The sequence below is a fragment of the Triticum urartu genome, chromosome 3A (assembly GCF_056163025.1).
Source record: "Triticum urartu cultivar PI428250 chromosome 3A, HENAU_Tu73, whole genome shotgun sequence".
In the NCBI taxonomy this organism is placed as follows: Eukaryota; Viridiplantae; Streptophyta; class Magnoliopsida; order Poales; family Poaceae; genus Triticum; species Triticum urartu.
This window is the reverse complement of record NC_141875.1, coordinates 354,719,525-354,746,072: the sequence shown is the minus strand read 5'-3', so window position 1 is coordinate 354,746,072 and position 26,548 is coordinate 354,719,525. Positions and strand designations below refer to the sequence as shown.

The following is a 26,548-nucleotide window of genomic DNA, read 5'->3' as shown; positions in this document are numbered from 1 at the left end:
GAACTTGCACTCGTGAAAGTATGAACCCTAGGCCTTGTTTCCTAGCACTGCAATACCGTTTACGCTCACTTTTATCATTAGTTACCTTGCTGTTTTTATATTTTCAGATTACAAATACTCATATCTATCATCCATATTGCACTTGTATCACCATCTCTTCGCCGAACTAGTGCACCTATACAATTTACCATTGTATTGGGTGTGTTGGGGACACAAGAGACTCTTTGTTATTTGGTTGCAGGGTTGTTTGAGAGAGACCATCTTCAACCTATGCCTCCCACGGATTGATAAACCTTAGGTCATCCACTTGAGGGAAGTTTGCTACTGTCCTACAAACCTCTGCACTTGGAGGCCCAACAACGTCTACAAGAAGAAGGTTGCGTAGTAGACATCAAGCAGCTATGTACTCCGCTTCACATGTAGATCCTGCCACAACGCTCTGCTTGGAACTGCACCAACTGACAGCTCCACCATTCAATATAAATACGTATCTGGTTTGTGACTTAGAGTCATCCGGATATGTGTCAAAGCTTGAATCGACGTAACTATTTATGACAAGCTCTTTGTTACCTCTATAAACAAGAAACATATCCTTAGTACTTTTCAGGTATTTCAGGATGTTCTTGACCGCTGTCTAGTGATCCACTCCTGGATTACTTTGGTACCTCCCTGCTAAACTTATAGCAAGGCACACATCAGGTCTGGTACACAGCATTGCATACATGATAGAACCTATGGCTGAGGCATATGTAATGACTTTCATTTTCTCTCTGTCTTCTGCAGTGGTCGGGCATTGAGGCTGAATCAACTTCACACCTTGTAACACAAGCAAGAACCCTTTCTTTGACTGATCCATTTTTGAACTTCTTCAAAAGTTTATCAAGGTATGTGCTTTGTGAAAGTCCAATTAAGCACCTTGATCTATCACTGTAGATCTTGATGCCCAATATATAAGCAGCTTCACCAACGTCTTTCATTGAAAAATTCTTATTCAAGTATCCTTTTATGCTATCCAGAAATTCTATATTATTTCCAATCAACAATATCTCATCTACATATAATATTAGAAATGCTACAGAGCTCCCACTCACTTTCTTGTAAATACAGGCTTCTCCAAAAGTCTGTATAAAACCATATGCTTTGATCACGCTATCAAAGCGTATATTCCAACTCCGAGAGGCTTGCACCAGTCCATAAATGGATCGTTGGAGCTTGCACACTTTGTTAGAACCTTTAGGGATCGACAAAACCTGTTGGTTGCATCATATACAACTCTTCCTTAAGATATCCATTAAGGAATGTAGTTTTGACATCCATTTGCCAAATTTCATAATCTTAAAATGCGGCAATTGCTAACATGGTTCAGACAGACTTAAGCATCACTGCAGGCGAGAAGGTCTCATCGTAGTCAACTCCTTGAACTTGTCAAAAACCTTTCGCAACAAGTCGAGCTTTGTAGACAGTAACATTATCGTCAGCGTCAGTCTTCTTCTTAAAGATCCATTTATTCTCTATAGCTTGCCGATCATCGGGCAAGTCAACCAAAGTCCACACTTTGTTCTCATACATGGATCTCATCTCAGATTTCATGGCCTCAAGCCATTTCATGGAATTCGGGCTCATCATCGCTTCCTCATAGTTCATAGGTTCGTCGTGGTCAAGTAACATGACCTCCAGAATAGGATTACCATACCACTCTGGTGCGGATCGTACTCTGGTTGACCTACGAGCTTCAGTAGTAACTTGATCTGAAGTTTCATGATCATCATCATTAAATTCCTCACTGATTGGTGTAGAAATCAATGGAACTAATTTCTTTGATGAACTACTTTCCAATTCGGGAGCAGGTACAATTACCTCATCAAGTTCTACTTTTCTCCCACTCACTTCTTTCGAGAGAAACTCCTTCTCTAGAAAGGATCCATTCTTAGCAACGAATATCTTGCCTTTGGATCTGTGATGGAAGGTGTACACAACAGTCTCCTTTGGGTATCCTATGAAGACACATTTCTCCAATTTGGATTTGAGCTTATCAGGTTGAAGTTTTTTCACATAAGCATCGCAGCCCCAAACTTTAAGAAACGACAGCTTAGGTTTCTTGCCAAACCACTGTTCATATGGTGTCGTCTCAATGGATTTTGATGGTGCCCTATTTAACGTGAATGCAGTCGTCTCTAAAGCATAACCCTAAAATGATAGCGGTAAATCAATAAGAGACATCATAGATCGCACCATATCTAATAAAGTACGGCTACAATGTTCGGACACACCATTACGCTGTGGTGTTCCAGGTGGCGTGAGTTGTGAAACTATTCCACATTGTTTCAAATGAACACCAAACTCATAAATCAAATATTCACCTCCATGATCAGATCGTAGAAACTTTATTTTCTTGCTACAATGATTTTCCACTTCACTTTGAAATTCTTTGAACTTTTCAAATGTTTCAGACTTATGTTTCATTAAGTAGATATACCAATATCTGCTCAAATCATCTGTGAAGGTCAGAAAATAATGATACCCGCCGCGAGACACAACACTCATCGGACCGCATACATCAGTACGTATTATTTCCAATAAATCAGTCGCTCGCTCCATTGTTCCGGAGAATGGAGTTTTATTCATCTTGCCCATGAGGCATGGTTCGCAAGCATCAAGTGATTCATAATCAAGTGATTCGAAAAGCCCATCAGCATGGAGTTTCTTCATGCACTTTACACTAATATGACCTAAATGGCAGTGCCACAAATAAGTTGCACTATCATTATTAACCTTGCATCTTTTGGCTTCAATATTATGAATATGTGTATCACTACAATCGAGATTCAACAAAAATAGACCACTCATCAAGGGTGCATGACCATAAAAGATATTACTCACATAAATAGAACAACCATTATTCTCCGATTTAAATGAATAACCGTCTCGCATCAAACAAGATCCAGATATAATGTTCATGCTCAACGCTAGCACCAAATAACAATTATTTAGGTCTAAAACTAATCCTGACGGTAGATGTAGAGGTAGCGTGCCGACGACGATCACATCGACTTTGGAACCATTTCCCAAGCGCATCGTCACCTCGTCCTTAGTTAATCTTCGTTTAACCGGAAGCCCCTGTTTTGAGTTGCAAATATGAGCAACAGAACCAGTATAAAATACCCAGGCGCTACTACAAGCATTAGTAAGGTACACATCAATAACATGTATATCAAATGTACCTTTCACTTTGCCATCCTTCTTATCCGCCAAATACTTGGGGCAGTTTCGCTTCCAGTGACCAGTCCCTTTGAAGTAGAAGCACTCAGTCTCAAGCTTAAGTCCAGACTTGGGCTTCTTCACTTGAGCAGCAACTTGCTTGCTGTTTTTCTTGACGTTTCCCTTCTTCCCTTTGCCCTTTTTCTTGAAACTAGTGGTCTTGTTAACCATCAACACTTGATGCTCCTTCTTGATTTCTACCTCCGCAGCCTTTAGCATCGCGAAGAGCTCGGGAATTGTCTTACCCATCCCTTGCATATTATAGTTTATCACGAAGCTTTTGTAGCTTGGTGGCAGTGATTGAAGAACTCTGTCAATGACACTATCATCAGGAAGATTAACTCCCAGTTGAGTCAAGTGGTTGTGGTACCCAGACATTCTGAGTATATGTTCACTGACAGAACTATTCTCCTCCATTTTGCAGCTATAGAACTTATTGGATACTTCATATCTCTCAATTCGGGCATTTGCTTGAAATATTAACTTCAACTCCTAGAACATCTCATATGCTCCATGACGTTCAAAATGTCTTTGAAGTCTCGATTCTAAGCCGTAAGCATGGCACACTGAACTATCGAGTAGTCATCAGCTTTGCTCTGCCAGACGTTCACAATGTCCGGAGTTGCTCCTGTAGCGGGTCTTGCACCTAGCGGTGCTTCCAGGACGTAATTCTTCTGTTCAGCAATGAGGATAATCCTCAAGTTACAGACCCAGTCCGTGTAGTTGCTACCATCATCTTTCAACTTAGCTTTCTCTAGGAACGCATTAAAATTCAAGGGAACGGTAGCACGGGCCATTGATCTACAACAACATAGACATGCAAATACTATCAGGTACTAAGTTCATGATAAATTAAAGTTCAGTTAATCATATTACTTAAGAACTCCCACTTAGATAGACATCCCTCTAGTCATCTAAATGATCACGTGATCCATATCAACTAAACCATGTCTGATCATCACGTGAGATGGAGTAGTTTCAATGGTGAACATCACTATGTTGATCATATCTACTATATGATTCACGTTCGACCTTTCGGTCTTAGTGTTCCGAGGCCATATTTGCATATGCTAGGCTCGTCAAGTTTAACCCGGGTATTCTGCACGTGCAAAACTGGCTTGCACCCATTGTATGTGAACGTAGAGCTTATCACACTCGATCATCACGTGGTGTCTCGGCACGATGAACTATAGCAACGATGCATACTCAGGGAGAACACTTGTACCTTGAAATTTAGTGAGGGGTCATCTTATAATGCTACCGCCGTACTAAGCAAAATAAGATGCATAAAGGATAAATATCTCATGCAATCAAAATATGTGACATGATATGGTCATCATCATCTTGTGCCTTTGATCTCCATCTCCAAAGCACCATCATGATCTCCATCGTCACCGGCTTGACACCTTGATCTCCATCGTAGAATCGTTGTCATCTCGCCAACTATTGCTTCCATGACTACCGCTACCGATTAGTGATAAAGTAAAGCAATTACATGGCGATTGCATTTCATACAATAAAGCGACAACCATAAGGCTCCTGCCAGTTGCCGATAACTTTTACAAAACATGATCATCTCATACAACCATTTATCTCTCATCACGTCTTGACAATATGACATCACAACATGCCTTGCAAAAACAAGTTAGACGTCCTCTACTTTGTTGTTGCAAGTTTTACGTGGCTGCTACGGGCTTCTAGCAAGAACCGTTCTTACCTACGCATCAAAACCACAACGATTTTTCATCAAGTGTGTTGTTTTATCCTTCAACAAGGATCAGCCGTAGTCAAACTCGATTCAACTAAAGTTGGAGAAACAGACACCCGCCAGCCACCTGTGTGCAAAGCACGTCGGTAGAACCAGTCTCATGAATGCGGTCATGTAATGTCAGTCCGGGCCGCTTCATCCAACAATACCTCCGAATCAAAGTAAGACGTTGGTGGTAAACAGTATGACTATTATTGCCCACAACTCTTTGTGTTCTACTCGTGCATGTAACATCTACGCATAGACCAGGCTCGGATGCCACTGTTGGGGAACATAGTATTTCAAAAAAATTCCTACGATCACGCAAGATCTATCTAGGAGATGCATAGCAACGAGACGGGAGAGTGTGTCCACGTACCCTCGTAGATCGACAGCGGAAGCGTTTAGTAACGCGGTTGATGTAGTCGAACGTCTTCACGATCCAACCAATCTGAGTACCAAAAGTACGGCACCTCCGTGTTCTGCACACGTTCAGCATGATGACGTCCCTCGAGATCTTGATCCAGTTGAGGACGAGGGAGAGTTCCGTCAGCACGACGGCATGGCGACAGTGATGATGAAGTTACCGCCGCAGGGCTTCACCTAAGCACTACGACGATATGACCGAGCTGGTAAACTATGGAGGGGGCACCGCACACGGCTAAGAGATGTTTATTGTGCCTTTGGGGTGCCCCCCCCCCCCCCGCCTCCGTATATAAAGGGGGGAGGAGGAGGTGCCCGGCCTAAGGGGGTGCGCCATAAGGGGGGTCCTACTTGGAATCCTAGTCCATGTAGGATTGCCCCCCTTCCTTCCACCGGAGATGGAAAAGGGGAAGGGAGAGAGAGGGAGAAGGAAAGAGGGGGGCCGGCCCCCTCCCCTAGTCCAATTCAGTTTGGTTAAGGGGGGCACCCCTCTCATGTGGCCTTTCTCCTCTCCTCCAATAAGGCCCAATAAGCCCAATACTTCTCCCGGGGGGTTCCGGTAACCTCCCGGTACTCCGGAAAAATGCCCGAACCACTCGGAACCATTCCGATGTCCAAATGCAACCTTCCAATATATGAATCTTTACCTATCGACCATTTAGAGACTCCTCATCATGTCTGTGATCTCATCCGGGACTCCTAACAAACTTCGGTCATCAAATCACATAACTCATAATACAAATCGTCATCGAACGTTAAGCGTGCGGACCCTACGGGTTTGAGAACTATGTATACATGACCGAGACACATCTCTGGTCAATAACCAATAGCGGAACCTGAATGCTCATATTGGCTCCTACATATTCTACGAAGATCTTTATCGGTCAAACCGCATAAGACCATATGTCATTCCCTTTGTCATCGGTATGTTACTTGCCCAGGATTCGATCATCGGTATCATCATACCTAGTTCAATCTTGTTAACGGCAAGTCTCTTTACTCGTTCTGTAATGCATCATCCCGCAACTAACTCATTAGTCACATTGCTTGCAAGGCTTATAGTGATCTGCATTACCGAGAGGGCCCAGAGATACCTCTCCGATACACAGTGAAAAATCCTAATCTTGATCTATGCCAACTCAACAAACACCATCGAAGACACCTGTAGAGCATCTTTATAATCACCCAGTTACGTTGTGACGTTTGATAGCACACAAAGTGTTCCTCCGGTATTCGGGAGTTGCATAATCTCATAGTCAGAGGAACATGTATAAGTCATGAAGAAAGCAATAGCAATAAAACTAAACGATCATAATGCTAAGCTAATGGATGGGTCTTGTCCGTCACATCATTCTCTAATGATGTGATCCCGTTCATCAAATGACAACACGTGTCTATGGTTAGGAAACTTAATCATCTTTGATTAACGAGCTAGTCAAGTAGAGGCATACTAGGGACACTATGTTTGTCTATGTATTCACAAATGTACTAAGTTTTCCGTTAATACAATTCTAGCATGAATAATAAACATTTATCATGATACAAGGAAATATAAATAACAACTTTGTTATTGCATCTATGGCATATTTCTTTCAGGATGAACCCTAGCAGTCCGTTGTTTCCGCCGCCATTGCCAAAATCCTAGTGATGCAAACCAAACGAAATCAAATCAAATGGTTCTAGAGATAGGGCAGAGAGAGAGAGAGATTTACATGTTACCTAACCACCAGAACCCACCGAAATCTGAGGGCAACGAACGACGACAGAAAGGTGATCAAGAGAGGAATAGAGAGAGCGAGGGAAGAGAGAGAGGGACCGGCGACACACACACACACACGGAGAGAGAGAACAAGGTGAGGCGAGGGAGCCGTTGCCCTTGGTTTTGACCCCCACTGCCTCCTAAGAATTCATGGGCTTTGTCCAATACGCAAAGAAAGTAAATATTATCAGAAACAAATCAATTTTTTACTTTAATAAAAGCAATACAATATTTGTACTTTACTAAAATAAATAAAGGATCCAAAATAATAATAGTACTTTAATAACAAAATACTAAATACTCAAAACAATATTTTAAATTTAATAAAAACAATTAAAATACTAAATGTATTTTTAAAAATATCAGTATTTCTATTTAAAATAATATAAATTTAATAAAAGTAAACTACAATATAGTGTAAAAATGATCACTGCCTAACAATTTAAAAGGGAAAAAATTGAAGTCTCAAAGTATAATATAAGAATGTTCACATTGACAAAATAATATGATGTTGTTCCATGTTAATAAATTAAGAATAATAACTATAAATAAAAGTAATTCCAAACATTATACCCCACATCATATAGTGTTGACGCGGCAAGACATGCCACAACTAACATAATAGTGCTGGTGTTTCATGTTATACCATGCCAGCACTATATTACGCCTTGTATAAACTGTCGGTCCTATATACGTGTGACGTTCAACTATTTTCCAACGCCATCAACATGTCCCTAGTAATGTCGTGCCAAATAAGTCAATGCCAGCACTATTTGGAAAAAGTAGTGCCGACGTTGATTGAAAATGGCGTGCCTCCAACGAAAGTTTTGGCTAGCCATTTTTTCACTAGTGTCCCCCGGCCCCCCGCCATAGTTGCCGCATCCGTCTTCCGGCCGCCTCCTCGTTGTCCAACCCGGCCGCCCAAACCCCGACCACCCCTCCCCGCCATAGCCGCCTGGGCCTTGTTTTTACCAGCATTTGTGGCTTTTGTCACTGCCTCTGGTACCAGGGAATCTACAGCCAGCGACGATGCCCATCGACGCCAACCCCTTTCGCCTGGCACTACAAGGTCGTCTGCCACCGGCGGTCAACACTTCTACAGGCCTGCTACCTGTGTGGGGAGGACGAGGTGCTCTTCACTGACCTCTTGTCCACCACATCCACAAGGTGTTTGACACTTTGCTTGCAAGGTACTATGGATAGTAGGAACGAGTTCTTTTTCAACAATTTCATTTGTTCTCTAAACGATTCATCGTCGGATGACCAAGAGATTGTGGTGGCTGAGTTGGTCGTCAATGACCACATTTCTAGGCAGCGGCCTCGGTTCAGGGGGATCAATCTCGGGCCATGCTCCGGCCTTGAACTGCAATAGGGAGAGGGGTCACACCCTGCTCTATGTCGATTACTTTGAGGATTCCCCGCTCTTCAAACCGCATCTATTCCGCCACCGATGGCGAGACATGTGTTTAATCGTATTTGGGAGGGAGTGGTAGCATATGACCCATACTTTCAGTGCAAGGGGGATGCCCTTGGCAAGGTTAGCTTCTCCTCTTATCAGAAATCTACTGCGGCTATTCGTATGCTAGCATATGGAATTCCGGGTGATCTTGTGGATGAGTACGTACGTATGAGTGAGTCCACATGTGTAACACCCCCAGTGTCATGCTACAATGACCTCACACTAATGGTGCCATGTCATCAAGTTTAACCATGCCAAATTGCCACTTAATAAAAATCAAAGCCAATTTCAACTTAAAATAAAGTCAAATAAATTATTTCTTCAAACAGTAAAATAAAAATGTCCACAATATTCTATAAATTCCCCTAATCATAGTCATGTTGAACCCAACATTATTTGACCTAACAATTAATCCGTAGAAATTTATAAAGTGGTCCAACAACAAATAAAGTAGCCTTTTCAAAATAAGAAAATATTTATTTAAGCCCAACCGACCTCAAACTTTGTGGACAACTCCTGAGTATTGACTTGTATTTGTGTGATAAATTTTGTAACTAAATAAATTCATTTGATAGCGAAAGAAAATAGAATGCAGAATAGAAAAAAGAAGAAGAAAAAGAAAAGAAAGAAACTACTGCTGGACTGGGACATGAGTGCACAGTGCACATCCGGCCCAGCCCAACCGCGCCTCTCCTTCCTCCTGTTCACAGGAGACCGTGGCGGGTAATTCCTAAACGGCGCCCGTTGCGCCCGTTTCTTCTATTTCGACAAACGGGCGCACACCCTCTCTCCGCGATGGGCCGGTCCCTTTTCATGTTTTTTCGTTTTCCGAACTTGCTGCAAAAAAAGGGCATGACGGGGAATCGAACCCGCGCCGTGGGGTTCTTTACAGAACGCGCTAACCAAAACAGGCAAGCCACCTTCTGTGATTATCTAATTCCTCTTTCCTCGTTACTTCTTAAGTGTTTTTCTTTTTCTTTTTTTCTGTTGTTCTTTCTGTTGTTCTTTCTTTTTTCCTTTTTCTGTCTTTTTCAAAATCGACGAACTTTTTTTCAATTTTATGAACTTTCTTTCGAATTCGATGAAGTTTTCTTCAAAATTGATGAACTTTTTTCATATTCGGTGAACTTTTTGCAAAATCGATGAACTTTTCTCACCAAATTCCATGAACATTTTCCACAATCGATGAACTTTTTTTGAAAACCAATGAACTTTTTAAAACTCAATGAACTATTTTCGATATCCAAAATATGTTCAGATTTTTTGAAATTCAGTTTTCTTCAAAATTGATGAACTTTTTTCATATTCGGTGAACTTTTTGCAAAATCGATGAACTTTTCTCACCAAATTCCATGAACTTTTTCCACAATCGATGAACTTTTTTTCAAATTCAATGAATTTTTTTTTGAAAACCAGTGAACTTATTAAAACTCGATGAACTATTTTCGAATTGGATGAACTATTTTCAATATCCAAAATATGTTCAGATTTTTCGAAATTCATTTGACTTTTCAGAAAATGTTTTTCCAAAATCCAAATTTTGTTCATGTTTTCTAATTTTGTTCACGTTTCAAAAATTGTTCTGAATTCCAATTTTTTGTTAACCGTATTGAAGAAATATGTTCACCATACATTGAAAAAATGTTCAGTTTGTATAAAAAATGTTCATCATGTATAGAAATTTTGTTCAGCATGCATTCAAAAGGAGTTCATCGTATTTAAAAAAAGTTCTACGTGTATTTGAATATTGTTCACCATACATTGAAAAAATGTTCAGGGTGTATAAAAAATGTTCATCGTGTAGAGAAATTTTGTTCAGCATGTATTCAAAAAAAAGTTCAGTGTATTTTAAAAAAATGTTCTGTGTTTCTTTGAATAATGTTCACCCTATACTAAGAAAATGTTCAATGTGTATTCAGAACTATTTTTGAATACGCGGACTTTTTTGCATGCTCAAAAACTCCATCTGTAATATTTGAACATATTTTCAATAATTGAAATGTATAAATGCCAGAGTATTGTGCAATAAATAGCGCGTCTATTTTCTGTTTATTTAAACGTTCGCGGTGTGAATATCCGGTAGCAGTTAGCTAGTGTAGTGGCTAGCATCACCGTGTGGAAGCGGGAGGGCGCGAGGTCGAATCCCGGTCGGGATGTATTTTTGGCTGTCATTTCTCGCGTTGCTTTGTTGCGTGATCGTGGGCCGGCCCATCCAACCGCTGCTGCGGGCGCCAGATCCCTTGCGCGGCGCTGAAGGCGCCCTATAGGAGGTCCCAGCGTGGCGCTCATCCAGCCGCCATGGCTACGCGTCGTCCATCGCGCGGCTACCCTAGGTGGATAAGAACATCCCCAATAGCCTCCTTTTCCCTCTGGAACCCTAGACCTTCATTTGCACTCCCTCTCGCTCGCCCCATTCATCTTCATCGAAGCTACCATAGTCGTCACCATGGACGACCTCCTCCACATGGCCACCGAGCTCCTAGTCGCCTGATATCATGTCTGCGAGATTCGACATCATCATCCACGTCGCCCATGCCTACTGGATTGGACCAGGACTCCGCATCAACAACGCTAGCGTCGATCCCCGCCATCGGCCGTCGCCTCTGTTCCTCGTCGGTTGCCGCTGGTCGGGGCCGCCTCCGACCTCCCAACCATGTCCACAAGCACCCGTGTGAGCCCCTATACCGATTCCCCCTTTTGCCTCTTCGATTCGATGTCGTAGGACGTTGTCGCCATCGGTTCCGAAGCTCCGCACGCCCGCACACCCTTTTTCCGCACCACGAGCCGCAGGCCACGCCCGCCTACGCGTGCTGCGCTCCCTGACGCTCGCGCTCGTCATGGCCCCACTGCTCGTCGCGCACCGCTCACCCTCTCCGCTGCCCTCACGCCCTGGCCACCACTGGCCCGCACCCACGCGCGCCGTCACCCCCGCTCGCTCCGCCTTCAGCCGCCCGCGCCCGCCTCGCCCGACGCTCACCCTCGCCGCCGCATGCTGCTTCTGCATCACACCGATGCGTGCTGCTCTCGCTCGTCAACGCCGGGCCGCTGCCGCCTAGCCCCCGCAACGTCCACGCCCTGCTTGCCTGCCGTCGTGGCCTCGCTGCTGCTCGCCGCCATCGAACCGTCGTTGCACACCGTCCCCACGCGTCTGCGTCCGTCTTTGGGCGGCGGCGCCCGCCTCCGCGGCACACCTGCGCCCTGTCGCCCAGCTCGCCCCGCCGCGCCATGCCTCTGCTGAGGGCGTGCGCACACCCGGTCGTGGTTCGGCCACTTCCGCCTGGGCCGGTCCGATTTCGGTTAAGGCCTAACCCCCCTCTTTAATTTAATCACCAACTCCCCACTAACCCCCTGACTAACGGGCCCCACATCTAACTAAAACTGTTAATTTAGTTCTTATTAAAATGTGACACTTACAGGTGGGCCCCACAAATAGTGTAGTTGACCAATCAACCCTTTGACTGGGTCAACTGGCCCCCCGGGCCCCCACCAGTCAGCCACTGGTTGTGTACACTTCTAGGTACACGTAGAATTTCCCTATTATTTTACAAAATTAAATTAAATCCAACAAAATTTTAAAATTGTTTAAAACTTTGAAAAAACATACAAAATAAACCGTAACTCAGATGAAAAAGATTTATACATGAAAGTTGCTTAGAACGACGAAATGAATCCGAATATGTAGTCCGTTTGTCCACCACACGTCCCTAGCATAGGGAACATGCAACAATCCACCTCCGGTTCACCTGTCCGAAAACGTCAAATACCGGGAATACTTTCCCGGATGTTTTCCCCCTTCGCCAGTAGCACCTAGTACCACGTTAGGTCACCCCTAGCACCGCGTATTGCCATGTTATGCTTTGTGATACTTTGATTGCTCTATTATTTATTGTGTTCCCCCTGTTACTTCCTTCCGGTAGACCCCGAGACTGCTGCCGATACCCCTGTGGTCGACTACATCGACGACGACCCCTCCTTGCCAAAGCAACCAGGCAAGCCCTCCCCCCCCTTGATCACCAGATATCGCCTATTCTTCTCTCTACTGCTTGCATTAGAGTAGTGTAACATGTTACTGCTTTCGGTTAATCCTATTCTGCTGCATAGCCTATCATTGTTGCTACAATTGTTGATACTTTTACCTGCAATCCTAAATGCTTAGTATAAGATGCTAGTTTATCATCAGTGACCTTACACTCTTGTCCGTCCGCCATACTATACTACTGGGCCGTGATCACTTCGGGAGGTGATCACGGGTACATATACTATATATTTTTACATACTTATGTTACAGTTCGGAGATGGGGGCTGAAGGGGCAGGTGGTTCCATCCAGGTAGTGATGGGCCTAGGTTCCCGACAGCCCCCTGATGGTTACTTTGTGGCGGAGCGACAGGGCAGGTTGAGACCACCTAGGAGAGAGGTGGGCCTGGCCCTGGTCGGCGTCCGCAGTTACTTCAAAATAACACGCTTAACAAGATCTTGGTATTTGATCTGAGTCTAGCCACCAGCCTATACGCACTAACCAACTACGCGGGAACAGTTATGGGCACTCGACGTCGTGGCATCAGCCGAAGCCTTCTTGACGTCAGCGACTGAGCAGCGCGCGTCGGGTTGCACCGCGTAACGCAACTTCCTTTGTAATGGAGGTTGCTAGGTCTGCTCCCTGGCCGCGTACGCAACGTCCAGGTGTGCAATGGGCGATGGGCCCAGACCCCTGCGTGCATAGGAGTTAGACCGGCCTATCGACCTCTCTGTTGTGCCTAGGTAGGGCTGCGATGTGTTGATCTTCCGAGGCCGGGCATAACCCATGAAAGTGTGTCCGGCCAAAGGGGATCGAGCATGTTGGAAAATGTGGTGCACCCCTGCAGGGAAGTTTATGTAACGCCCCAAGACCGGAGTTTCAGACGCCTTCCATGTTTTTTCGAGTTTCGTCGTGTGAGTTATTGGTTTGTTGCACTCATCTTTGCATTTGTGCATTGCATCATGTCATCATGCCATCATGTCATTTTTTAACTTAACTAAATAAATGGCATGGATCTTCGATCCATTTAAATCGAGGGAAGGGTGACTTCTCTTTATAACACATCCTCTCGATATTAGGGAGCTATAGTAAATATTTCTTTAATTTGGAATTCACCTTAATACACTTGCATATTAAATCCCTTGGCATTTTTCTTCTTCAAGTGTTGACTCTCTAATCTTGCCATTTATTCTTTCATCATTTTCCGGAGCTCTACCAAAATTCTCAACATTTTTTGGATACTCCTAAAACCTCGTCCTAGTTCAAACCCATTTGAATTAAATTCAAATGAGCTTGAATTTACATCTTTCAATCTTGGTCTTTTCTATTTTCTCGGAATGAGCACATTTTTACGAGTCCGTGAAAATTGTCCTTGTGCCCAAATTCCTTCTCCAACCTTTTCTTTCTCTTATTTCTTTCTTTGCTATTTGCTGTTTTTGGCAAATAAAAAGAAGTTAGAGAGAAAGGGGAGAGAGAGCTTAGCCCAGCAGGCCAATCAGGTCCACGCAGCCTTTTGGCCAAGGCCCAGCCGGCCCCTGCCTACCTAACCCTAGCACTCTCGCATCGCTACCCCCTCGCTCCCTTCCCCCGTTCCCTCTGGCGCCGCCAGGGACAGCGCGCCCGCTCTCGGTCCCCCTCCTCTATTCCCAATTGATCCCCTCATCTCTCCCTCTCGACCAGGCCCCGCCACCAGGAACAACTGCTCCGTCCCCTGCTCCTTGTCATCCTCGCCGCAAGACTGCTCCACCGCCTGCTCGCCCTGGCCTCCTGCCACGGAGCTGCCACTGCCGGCGTCCACCTCCTCGCCCATGCCTCCCCATCGCTCTTCCTTCACGTGAACGCCTGCAGGAGCGCCAACGCCACCAGGCCGCCGTCTCGCGCTCAAGCTCCTCCGCCCCTGGGCTCCGCTCGCGTCGCCGTTTACCCGGATCCGACGCCGGCCGACCAGGATCCGCTCATCTTCGCCGTTATCGGTGCTGTAGGAACCATGCTTCAAGGCCCCGTCGCCAATCTGGCCTTGCACATCTTGTTTGACCCAAGGAGACCCACACCGCCGGCAAGACCAAGGATGCCCGAACGAGTGCTGACCGAAACGCCTAAGTACCACTACTTCCATGACGACTGTTGTTCGCCAAGTACACCTTCGGACGCCAAGTTCCTCTTCAAAACGTACGACTACTCGGCGTTGCGTCAAGTACCCCGATGGCCGAAGCCCTCGGCTCCGTCAAGTTCGTCTACGAACCGAGAACAACTGCCGTCTCCGAAGAACCGTGTAACGGAACCATCAAGTTCGACTATGACTCGTGTATGACTACGCGGGATTCCTCAGATGCCAAGTTCAATGATGCATCAAGTTCCTCGCCGTGACCTCGAACATCTATGGAAACTCGCGCAACGATAAACATGTACCACTACCGTCGCCGAGATCGCGAGAACCTCTACCGTCGACCCTAGAGCATGCGAGAACGACTACTTCCACTACGAACGTCCTGAAAACGTCTACTTCCCCTACACCACATCGAACTTGAACCGCTCCGATAACGCATGCTCCGAAGGTATAACCCCGAGACGACCGCCCGTGAACGAATGCATGTGTGATGTATGAGATGCTCGTGCTTGCTCCGTGCTCGAATTGTCGGTGCATGTTGCCCCTCTTTTGCCTTGTCACCGTCGTCGACCCGTGGGAACCCGGTAACCGGGATCACCCCACCATCATTTGCACGCTCCCGCCACACTTTCTTTTGCACCGACGTCTCAATGAGTTGTCAGAACCGGAACGTTGCCATGGCACTATTTCGTTATCGTCACCGTGGCACCCATTTTGTTTCCGCCACGATGACAAATGCTTCTTTATGCTCTTATCAATATTTTCATAAAAACTTGCATAAAACTTGCACATGTCATCCACATCATGATAACAACTTCAAGAATGGTTAAAATTGTTGTTTGCTTTAAATTGCTAAATACACATGAGGATTTACCGGAATTGTTGTTTGATGTTTCCGGCCTCATTTAAAATGCCTAACTGTGTATTCTACTCATGTTTCACCTCTTGCCATGTTTAACAACCTTTAATATTGTTGAGTACCTAACCGGGAGTGAACTAAATAATTGTTGTGGTGTTTCGTCAATATGCAACTCGTTGCCATGTTGATGTGATGGTTGTGCATCATGCCATGTTGATGTGATGGTTGTGCATCATGCCATGTTGATGTGATGGTTGTTTATTATGGTGTTTGCTTCTTTCCGGGTTGCTTCCCTCATTAGCTTCGGTTCCGTTCCAGAGTTGTGAGGATCCGTTTGACTACGTCTGTTTGTCTTCTTCATGGACTCATTCTTCTTCCTTGCGGGATCTCAGGCAAGATGACCATACCCTCGAAATCACTTCTATCTTTGCTTGCTAGTTGCTCGATCTATTGCTATGCCGCGATACCTACCACTTGCTATATCATGCCTCCCATGTTGCCATGTCAAGCCTCTAACCCACCTTTCCTAGCAAACCGTTGTTTGGCTATGTTACCGCTTTGCTCAGCCCCTCTTATAGCGTTGTTAGTTGCAGGTGAAGATGAAGTTTGTTCCTTGTTGGAACATGGATATTGTTGGTATATCATTATTATATCTTATTTACTTTAATGCACCTATATACTTGGTAAAGGGTGGAAGGCTCGGCCTTATGCCTGGTGTTTTGTTCCACTCTTGCCGCCCTAGTTTCCGTCATACCGGTGTTATGTTCCTTGATTTGTCATTCCATACGCGGTTGGGTTATAATGGGAACCCCTTGACAGTTCGCCTTGAATAAAACTCATCCAGCAAGGCCCAACCTTGGTTTTACCATTTGCCACCTAAGCCTTTTTCCCCTGGGTTCTGCAGACTCAAGGGTCATCTTTATTTTAACCCCCGGGCCAGTGCTCCTCTGAGTGTTGGTCCAACTTGTCAGCCGCCGGTGGCCACCAGGGGCAACTCTGGGTTGGCCTACCGGAAGTTTGGACAATCTGGTGTGCCCTAAGAATGAGATATGTGCAACTCCTATCAGGATTTTTCGGCACATCCGGGTGGCTTTGCTGGTCTTGTTTTACCATTGTCGAAATATCTTGTAACCGGGATTCCGAGTCTGGTCGGGTCATCCTGGGAGAAGGAATATCCTTCGCTGACCGTGAGAGCTTGTGATGGGATAAGTTGGGACACCCCTGCGGGGTTTTGAACTTTCAAAAGTCGTGCCCGCGGTTATGGGCAGATGGGAATTTGTTAATGTCCGGTTGTAGAGAACTTGACACTTAACTTAATTAAAATGCATCAACCGCGTGTGTAGCCGTGATGGTCTCTTCTCGGCGGAGCCCGGGAAGTGAACACGGTTCTTGTGTTATGTTTGACGTAAGTAGTTTCAGGACCACTTCTCGATCACTTCTAGTTCACGACCGTTGCATTGCTTCTCTTCTCGCTCTTATTTGTGTATGTTAGCCACCATATATGCTAGTGCTTGCTGCTGCTCCACCTCATTACCCCTTTCCTACCCATAAGCTTAAATAGTCTTGATCTCGCGGGTGTGAGATTGCTGAGTCCTCATGGCTCACAGATACTTCAAACAGTTGCAGGTGCCGATGATAACCGTGCAGGTGACGCAACCAAGCTCAAGGAGGAGCTCGATGAAGATCGTGTTCGTTGTGTTGTTTCGTTTCCAGTCGATCAGTGGAGGAGCCCAGTTGGGGCGATCAGGGATCCATTGCATTAGGGGTGGTCTTTTTTTATTTGGTTCTGTAGTCGGACCTTGATTGTATCTGGTTGATGTAATGCTATATTTATGTATTGTGTGAAGTGGCGATTGTAAGCCAAGTCTTTATCTCTTTCTTATTCAGTACACGGGATGTGTAAAGATTACCCCTCTTGCGACATGCCTACTATGCGGTTATGCCTCTAAGTCGTGCTCCAACACGTGGGAGATATAGCCGCATCGTGGGTGTTACAAGTTGGTAATCAAAGCCTTCCCCGACTTAGGAGCCTCCTGCTTGATTGAATCGCTGGCGTTGTTGAGTCTAGAAAAATGTTTTGAGTCTTATAGGATTATATATATCGGAGAGTAGGATTCTTTTTACTCCTCAGTCCCTTCGTCGCTCTGGTGAGGCCTCCTGACGTAGAGTTTTGACTCTTCTCTTCTCAAATTTCATGATTTTTTTAGGATCACGCGGGTATCTTGGAATCGTTCCGATGGTTTTGTGACAAGAACATTATTCTTGGTGCCTCCTGACATTCAGGTGTTGTGGCAGTGTCCCGGGGAGTTGAGCTCCGAGGTGTTGTCGTCACAATTTTATCGTTGCAGTTCTGGAATACCTGAGTTCGCCGACATCGAAAATCTCCTTTATGCAGTTGTTGGTGAGATAACCTCGACGCCACCTAGTACTAGGGCGGGAGTTCGGGAGTACTGCCATAACTCGTATAACAGATGCTTTTCGAAGGTTGAGGTAAATGATTTCCGAAGGTTTCTTGGTTATGTGTTGAAGGATGGATACAGCTGGATGTAGGATTTGCTAGTTTTGGGTGAGATATTATGCTTCCCCTGTATCCCCAACACCCGATTGCATAACCAGAAAGTTTCGGGAATTTATAAGTGGGAATTCAAGTATCACGTAGGAATTCTTTCCAACAGACACATCATACGATATGGGATCTATCATATGTTTGTTTCCGGCTTATTTTGCAAGCCAATCCTTTGTTTTTTTTGTTTTGTTGTGGTATTCGAGTTGCTTCAATGTCAAGTGTTGATTCCATGCCTTTCCTAAATGGTGTTCTCATACTTCTATGTAAATACCAATCCTTCTTGATCATCGAGGTTGTCATGTCAATCCTTTCCAACCGGTGTGCTCCTCTTCAGGTGGATCCAATCTTTTCAACATTCGCAAGATCAACTATAAGTATTCTCAATGGTATTTGTTTCATTCATCCCAAGTTGTCTTTGTTTTTCCCGCCCTCCCACCTTTTTTTCTTCAAGGATTCAGATTTCTTAATGAAGTATCCATCTTATTGATGGGAAGTATCTCCATTCTTTTTCGTCAATGTTTTTATCCGGTGATTCTCAGGAAGATAATGACGGAGCTTCAAGTCCATCATTCTTCATTATTTTTCTTCTCCGGTGGATTCAATTCAAGTTTTGTTGATCATATCTTTTCCTCATTTCAAATGCTTTTCCATGCCGTTGCACCTCTTAATTTCTCACCTCTCGCTATTCATTTGTTCCGGAGTGTTGTAGATATCTCAAAGATTCGTTTTTCCACTCTGCATCCGTTCAACCTATTACGAGGGTGTTATCTCATTCAAGCCATTTAATTCAACCGGCGCAATATATCTTTTAAATCGTTCAATGGTGTTTATTTTGAGTTGGCCCTAACCCACAGGTCTTTTCCCAGGATCTTACTTGACTCTTCTAATTTTACCGGAGCTATTCTCAAATCTTTCAAAGTTTGATGTAAGAATGTTTTGCCATCAGTCAAATGTCTTTCACCAAGATCTTTCTAATTCTTTTCATCGTTGGTTCAACCTTTCTAATTTTCATTTCGGAGTGCCTCAACAATTCATGGTGGTGTATATCATCATCATTCAAAACATTTGAAGACAGAAGAGTTTTTCCTCCAAATCTTATATGTTCTCTCAAAGACGCGAAGTTCAAGCTTCATGCCATCCTCTCATAATTGTTTTTGATTGTAAGAATTCTTTTCACCTATGCGGAGCAATTCAAGATTCTTTTCAATTTGATTCTCCGAAGGCCACCATTTCGGGTTTATTCATCCTCAGCTTTCAGCTATTGTTCTTCAAATCTTACCGGTGTATCATTCAAATATCCTCTAATCAGTTCATGATCTCTTCGTTCTCATGTATCTAAATCCCAGCAAGTATCTTCATTCGTTTTGCAATTCTTCCTGGTAAATTTGTGCTTTTGCTATTTTCATGTTCAATTCTTACGGTGGTTCTTCCAAGATTCTTCTTCCTTCGTTTATCATATCAATGCATTCATGCTTTCCAAATTCTATCGACGGATCGTTGAAGACCTTCTCAAGTTGCGCTATATCTATCTTCATCCTTGCTATGAGAATAAGTAGTGTGCCAAATCCGTTGATCGTCATCAATTTAATTGGTGAAGGATATGCATAACATAATTCTTATTCTTGTTTCATCCAAGTGATCTAATTCCTTATTTCGGAGGTTCATCAAAATTCTTGATTTCAGTTCTTCTTCTTTCTTTCCAGAGTTCCAAGTTTTTCTCAGTTATATCATTTCAAAACTTCTTCTAATCAATGCAAGGCTTCTCCCGGAGTTCTTTTCAACTTTCCCTTTCGTTTGATTATTCTTTGATTACCGGAGTTCTTCATGGAGGCTCTACATGATGGTTCATCAAGGATTTAATTCCTTCTCGAAGTGTTCATTGAGATTCTTTTCAGAGGAGCTCAAGTTTTCTTCATCTTGCAAATCCGGAGTGCAATTGTTCTCCCTTATCTTTTGAGGTGGTAATATATCATTCTTCTTTCACAAGAATGAGGTATTTAAACCCATCACTTTCTTCCATGGAGTTATCTTGGTATAAATTTCACCTAAAGCCTTCCATTGGGAATGTTGCTCTTTGTGGTGATTATCTATGATCCAAGTTTTATCCTTATCACCTTGGTGCAAGAAGATTTCTATCTTTTTCTAGCTCCCAATCAAATCTTTTCCGTGAGTGGCAAGTTGTCACCTCATAATTTTGAGATGTTTTCCATAAGCCCACTACAAGCTTACTCTTTTTGTTGTTTTTTTTTCCAACAACTCCGTTTGACACTTCTCCTAAAGATGCTTTTCAAGCTCATTTGAGGTAGAAGATGTTGTTTTCTCCTCCGTTCATTCCATTCCATTATCTCATTTCTTCCGGAGGCTTTGTGATGTTGATCTTTTCAATCATCATCTCGAATGGTGAGGATTGTGTTCATTTCGTGCCTATCCATTCAACCGGAGTAACGAGTTCTTCATTCAAATTCTCTTATCTTATCAAGTTTTGCCTCCATTCTCAATCGGAGTGCTGCCCAAATTGTATCAATCTTATTGCTTCTCTATCTAGTTTTAACCGGAGTGTTTTCAATATTTATTTTATCACTAAACCTCTTGGTTCTCGTCGTATCCCATGTTCCTCTTTTCTAACGGAGTGCTTTCAACTTCGTTCATCTTCGTTGTATTCTTTCTTTAATTTTGCTCAACCTGGCAAGGTTCTTTGGTTTCACTCATTTGTCAAAGAAGCAACTTAGTTTTACCTCTTATCTTTCTCTTCCGTTTTCTCTTCGGTGCCATCCTAGATCTCGGGACGAGATCCTCTCGTAGTGGTGGAGTGTTGTAACGCCCCAAGACCGGAGTTTCAGACGCCTTCCATGTTTTTTCAAGTTTCGTCGTGTGAGTTGTTGGTTTGTTGCATTCATCTTTGCATTTGTGCATTGCATCATGTCATCATGCCATCATGTCATTTTTTAACTTAACTAAATAAATGGCATGGATCTTCGATCCATTTAAATCGAGGGAAGGGTGACTTCTCTTTATAACACATCCTCTCGATATTAGGGAGCTATAGTAAATATTTCTTTAATTTGGAATTCACCTTAATACACTTGCATATTAAATCCCTTGGCATTTTTCTTCTTCAAGTGTTGACTCTCTAATCTTGCCATTTATTCTTTCATCATTTTCCGGAGCTCTACCAAAATTCTCAACATTTTTTGGATACTCCTAAAACCTCGTCCTAGTTCAAACCCATTTGAATTAAATTCAAATGAGCTTGAATTTACATCTTTCAATCTTGGTCTTTTCTATTTTCTCGGAATGAGCACATTTTTACGAGTCCGTGAAAATTGTCCTTGTGCCCAAATTCCTTCTCCAACCTTTTCTTTCTCTTATTTCTTTCTTTGCTATTTGCTGTTTTTGGCAAATAAAAAGAAGTTAGAGAGAAAGGGGAGAGAGAGCTTAGCCCAGCAGGCCAATCAGGTCCACGCAGCCTTTTGGCCAAGGCCCAGCCGGCCCCTGCCTACCTAACCCTAGCACTCTCGCATCGCTACCCCCTCGCTCCCTTCCCCCGTTCCCTCTGGCGCCGCCAGGGACAGCGCGCCCGCTCTCGGTCCCCCTCCTCTATTCCCAATTGATCCCCTCATCTCTCCCTCTCGACCAGGCCCCGCCACCAGGAACAACTGCTCCGCCCCCTGCTCCCTGTCATCCTCGCCGCAAGACTGCTCCACCGCCTGCTCGCCCTGGCCTCCTGCCACGGAGCTGCCACTGCCGGCGTCCACCTCCTCGCCCATGCCTCCCCATCGCTCTTCCTTCACGTGAACGCCTGCAGGAGCGCCAACGCCACCAGGCCGCCGTCTCGCGCTCAAGCTCCTCCGCCCCTGGGCTCCGCTCGCGTCGCCGTTTACCCGGATCCGACGCTGGCCGACCAGGATCCGCTCATCTTCGCCGTTATCGGTGCTGTAGGAACCATGCTTCAAGGCCCCGTCGCCAATCTGGCCTTGCACATCTTGTTTGACCCAAGGAGACCCACACCGCCGGCAAGACCAAGGATGCCCGAACGAGTGCTGACCGAAACGCCTAAGTACCACTACTTCCATGACGACTGTTGTTCGCCAAGTACACCTTCGGACGCCAAGTTCCTCTTCAAAACGTACGACTACTCGGCGTTGCGTCAAGTACCCCGATGGCCGAAGCCCTCGGCTCCGTCAAGTTCGTCTACGAACCGAGAACAACTGCCGTCTCCGAAGAACCGTGTAACGGAACCATCAAGTTCGACTATGACTCGTGTATGACTACGCGGGATTCCTCAGATGCCAAGTTCAATGATGCATCAAGTTCCTCGCCGTGACCTCGAACATCTATGGAAACTCGCGCAACGATAAACATGTACCACTACCGTCGCCGAGATCGCGAGAACCTCTACCGTCGACCCTAGAGCATGCGAGAACGACTACTTCCACTACGAACGTCCTGAAAACGTCTACTTCCCCTACACCACATCGAACTTGAACCGCTCCGATAACGCATGCTCCGAAGGTATAACCCCGAGATGACCGCCCGTGAACGAATGCATGTGTGATGTATGAGATGCTCGTGCTTGCTCCGTGCTCGAATTGTCGGTGCATGTTGCCCCTCTTTTGCCTTGTCACCGTCGTCGACCCGTGGGAACCCGGTAACCGGGATCACCCCACCATCATTTGCACGCTCCCGCCACACTTTCTTTTGCACCGACGTCTCAATGAGTTGTCAGAACCGGAACGTTGCCATGGCACTATTTCGTTATCGTCACCGTGGCACCCATTTTGTTTCCGCCACGATGACAAATGCTTCTTTATGCTCTTATCAATATTTTCATAAAAACTTGCATAAAACTTGCACATGTCATCCGCATCATGATAACAACTTCAAGAATGGTTAAAATTGTTGTTTGCTTTAAATTGCTAAATACACATGAGGATTTACCGGAATTGTTGTTTGATGTTTCCGGCCTCATTTAAAATGCCTAACTGTGTATTCTACTCATGTTTCACCTCTTGCCATGTTTAACAACCTTTAATATTGTTGAGTACCTAACCGGGAGTGAACTAAATAATTGTTGTGGTGTTTCGTCAATATGCAACTCGTTGCATATTGAGCTCCACTTAACTTGTAGTTTTGCTTGTGCATATTGCCATGCCATGCCTCATTAAACCGGACATGCATCATACTTGGTTGTGCATCATGCCATGTTGATGTGATGGTTGTTTATTATGGTGTTTGCTTCTTTCCGGGTTGCTTCCCTCATTAGCTTCGGTTCCGTTCCAGAGTTGTGAGGATCCGTTCGACTACGTCTGTTTGTCTTCTTCATGGACTCATTCTTCTTCCTTGCGGGATCTCAGGCAAGATGACCATACCCTCGAAATCACTTCTATCTTTGCTTGCTAGTTGCTCGATCTATTGCTATGCCGCGATACCTACCACTTGCTATATCATGCCTCCCATGTTGCCATGTCAAGCCTCTAACCCACCTTTCCTAGCAAACCGTTGTTTGGCTATGTTACCGCTTTGCTCAGCCCCTCTTATAGCGTTGTTAGTTGCAGGTGAAGATGAAGTTTGTTCCTTGTTGGAACATGGATATTGTTGGTATATCATTATTATATCTTATTTACTTTAATGCACCTATATACTTGGTAAAGGGTGGAAGGCTCGGCCTTATGCCTGGTGTTTTGTTCCACTCTTGCCGCCCTAGTTTCCGTCATACCGGTGTTATGTTCCTTGATTTGTCATTCCATACGCGGTTGGGTTATAATGGGAACCCCTTGACAGTTCGCCTTGAATAAAACTCATCCAGCAAGGCCCAACCTTGGTTTTACCATTTGCCACCTAAGCCTTTTTCCCCTGGGTTCTGCAGACTCAAGGGTCATCTTTATTTTAACCCCCGGGCCAGTGCTCCTCTGAGTGTTGGTCCAACTTGTCAGCCGCCGGTGGCCACCAGGGGCAACTCTGGGTTGGCCTACCGGAAGTTTGGACAATCTGGTGTGCCCTAAGAATGAGATATGTGCAACTCCTATCAGGATTTGTCGGCACATCCGGGTGGCTTTGCTGGTCTTGTTTTACCATTGTCGAAATATCTTGTAACCGGGATTCCGAGTCTGGTCGGGTCATCCTGGGAGAAGGAATATCCTTCGCTGACCGTGAGAGCTTGTGATGGGATAAGTTGGGACACCCCTGCGGGGTTTTGAACTTTCAAAAGTCGTGCCCGCGGTTATGGGCAGATGAGAATTTGTTAATGTCCGGTTGTAGAGAACTTGACACTTAACTTAATTAAAATGCATCAACCGCGTGTGTAGCCGTGATGGTCTCTTCTCGGCGGAGCCCGGGAAGTGAACACGGTTCTTGTGTTATGTTTGACGTAAGTAGTTTCAGGATCACTTCTCGATCACTTCTAGTTCACGACCGTTGCATTACTTCTCTTCTCGCTCTTATTTGCGTATGTTAGCCACCATATATGCTAGTGCTTGCTGCAGCTCCACCTCATTACCCATTTCCTACCCATAAGCTTAAATAGTCTTGATCTTGCGGGTGTGAGATTGCTGAGTCCTCGTGGCTCACAGATACTTCAAACAGTTGCAGGTGCCGATGATAACCGTGCAGGTGACGCAACCGAGCTCAAGGAGGAGCTCGATGAAGATCATGTTCGTTCTGTTGTTTCGTTTCCAGTCGATCAGTAGAGGAGCCCAGTTGGGGCGATCGGGGAACCATTGCATTAGGGGTGGTATTTTTTTATTTGGTTCTGTAGTCGGACCTTGATTGTTTCTGGTTGATGTAATGCTATATTTATGTATTGTGTGAAGTGGCGATTGTAAGCCAAGTCTTTATCTCTTTCTTATTCAGTACACGGGATGTGTAAAGATTACCCCTCTTGCGACATGCCTACTATGCGGCTATGCCTCTAAGTCATGCTCCGACACGTGGGAGATATAGCCGCATCGTGGGTGTTACAGTTTATCTATTCGAATAGCCGTGTACCTCAGTAAAAGGATGACCTGGAGTTGTACCTCGACCTTATGACAACTAGAACCGGATACTTAATAAAACACACCCTTCCAAGTGCCGGATACAACCCGGTGATCGCTCTCTCACAGGGAGACTAGGAGAGGATCGCCGGGTAGGTTTATGCTATGCGATGATACTTGGTTAACTTAGCATCTACTCTCTTCTACTGCTTTAAGATGGAGGCTGCCAGAAGCGTAGTCTTCGATAGGACTAGCTATCCCCCTCTTATTCTAGCATTCTGCAGTTCAGTCCACATATACTACCCCTTTCATTGATACCAATGTATATGTAGTGTAGTTCCTTGCTTGCGAGTACTTTGGATGAGTACTCACGGTTGCTTTGCTCCCCCCTTTTCCCCCTTTCTATACCTGATTGTTGTGACCAGATGTTGCAGCCCAGCAGCCAGACACCACCGACGACGGCTCCTACTACACTGGAGGTGCCTACTACTACGTGCAGACCACCGACGACGACCAGGAGTAGTTTAGGAGGATCCCAGGCAGGAGCCCTGTGCCTCTTTCGATTTGTATCCTAGTTTGTGCTAGCCATCTTATAACAACTTGTTTAACTTATGTCTGTACTCAGATATTGTTGCTTCCACTGACTCTTGTGCCTTTGAGCATTTGTATTCGAGATTCACGAGCCACCTTCCAAGAGATAATCAATTCTGGTATCAGACACAATACTTATTCTCGCTGCTCTGAACCCATTTTACGTCATGTTTTTAGGCATCGAACGACTGCCTGCCTGCTCGAAACTTCTCATGATACCTTCTTACTTTGCTCTCGATATCTTCTAAAGTTAAAATTCGAGAGTTACTTTCTGCCACCTTCCCCGCTGATATCTACCAGATAGTCAACCTTGAAGAGGCCCGTTCTCCCGGAATACCCCCCTTATTCTTTCGTAAGTACGACGGAGTTCTCGCAGAAAGGAAGATGACTTCATCATGATGGCCTGAAGCAAAGTAATGTAGACATCAATGCCATCGGTCAACCACTTCATTAAGGGCAATCAGGACCGAGAAGACTCGTTAGAATTTCGCAACCAGAACCCCCCCTCTCTTACTCCCCCTCTTAAATCTCGGGACGAGATTTCTTGTAGTGGAGGAGATTTGTAACACCCTTAGTGTCATGCTACAGTGACCTCACACTAATGGTGCCATGTCATCAAGTTTAACCATGCCAAATTGCAACTTAATAAAAATCAAAGCCAATTTCAATTTAAAATTAAGTCAAATAAATTATTTCTTCAAATAGTAAAAGAAAAATGTCCACAATGTTCTATAAATTCCCCTGATCATAGTCATGTTGAAACCAACATTATTTGACCTAACAATTAATCCC

General features: G+C 44.7%; 1 long non-coding RNA gene across 3 annotated transcripts; it reads left to right on the top strand.

Moving 5' to 3' along the window:
* The first annotated feature begins 10,945 nt into the window (after positions 1–10,945).
* LOC147979687 (uncharacterized) lies at positions 10,946–25,031 on the top strand. Of its 3 annotated transcripts, none has more exons than XR_015618923.1 (4): positions 10,946–11,317; positions 12,564–12,635; positions 23,475–23,548; positions 24,777–25,031. It is a non-coding gene; the product is annotated as an uncharacterized LOC147979687 (long non-coding RNA). The 3 variants fall into 3 exon arrangements; XR_015618922.1 differs by lacking the exons at positions 23,475–23,548; positions 24,777–25,031 and adding exons at positions 15,947–16,020; positions 17,249–17,503; XR_015618921.1 differs by lacking the exons at positions 23,475–23,548; positions 24,777–25,031 and adding an exon at positions 17,249–17,503 and having other exon boundaries at positions 10,949–11,317.
* Positions 25,032–26,548: the final 1,517 nt, after the last annotated feature.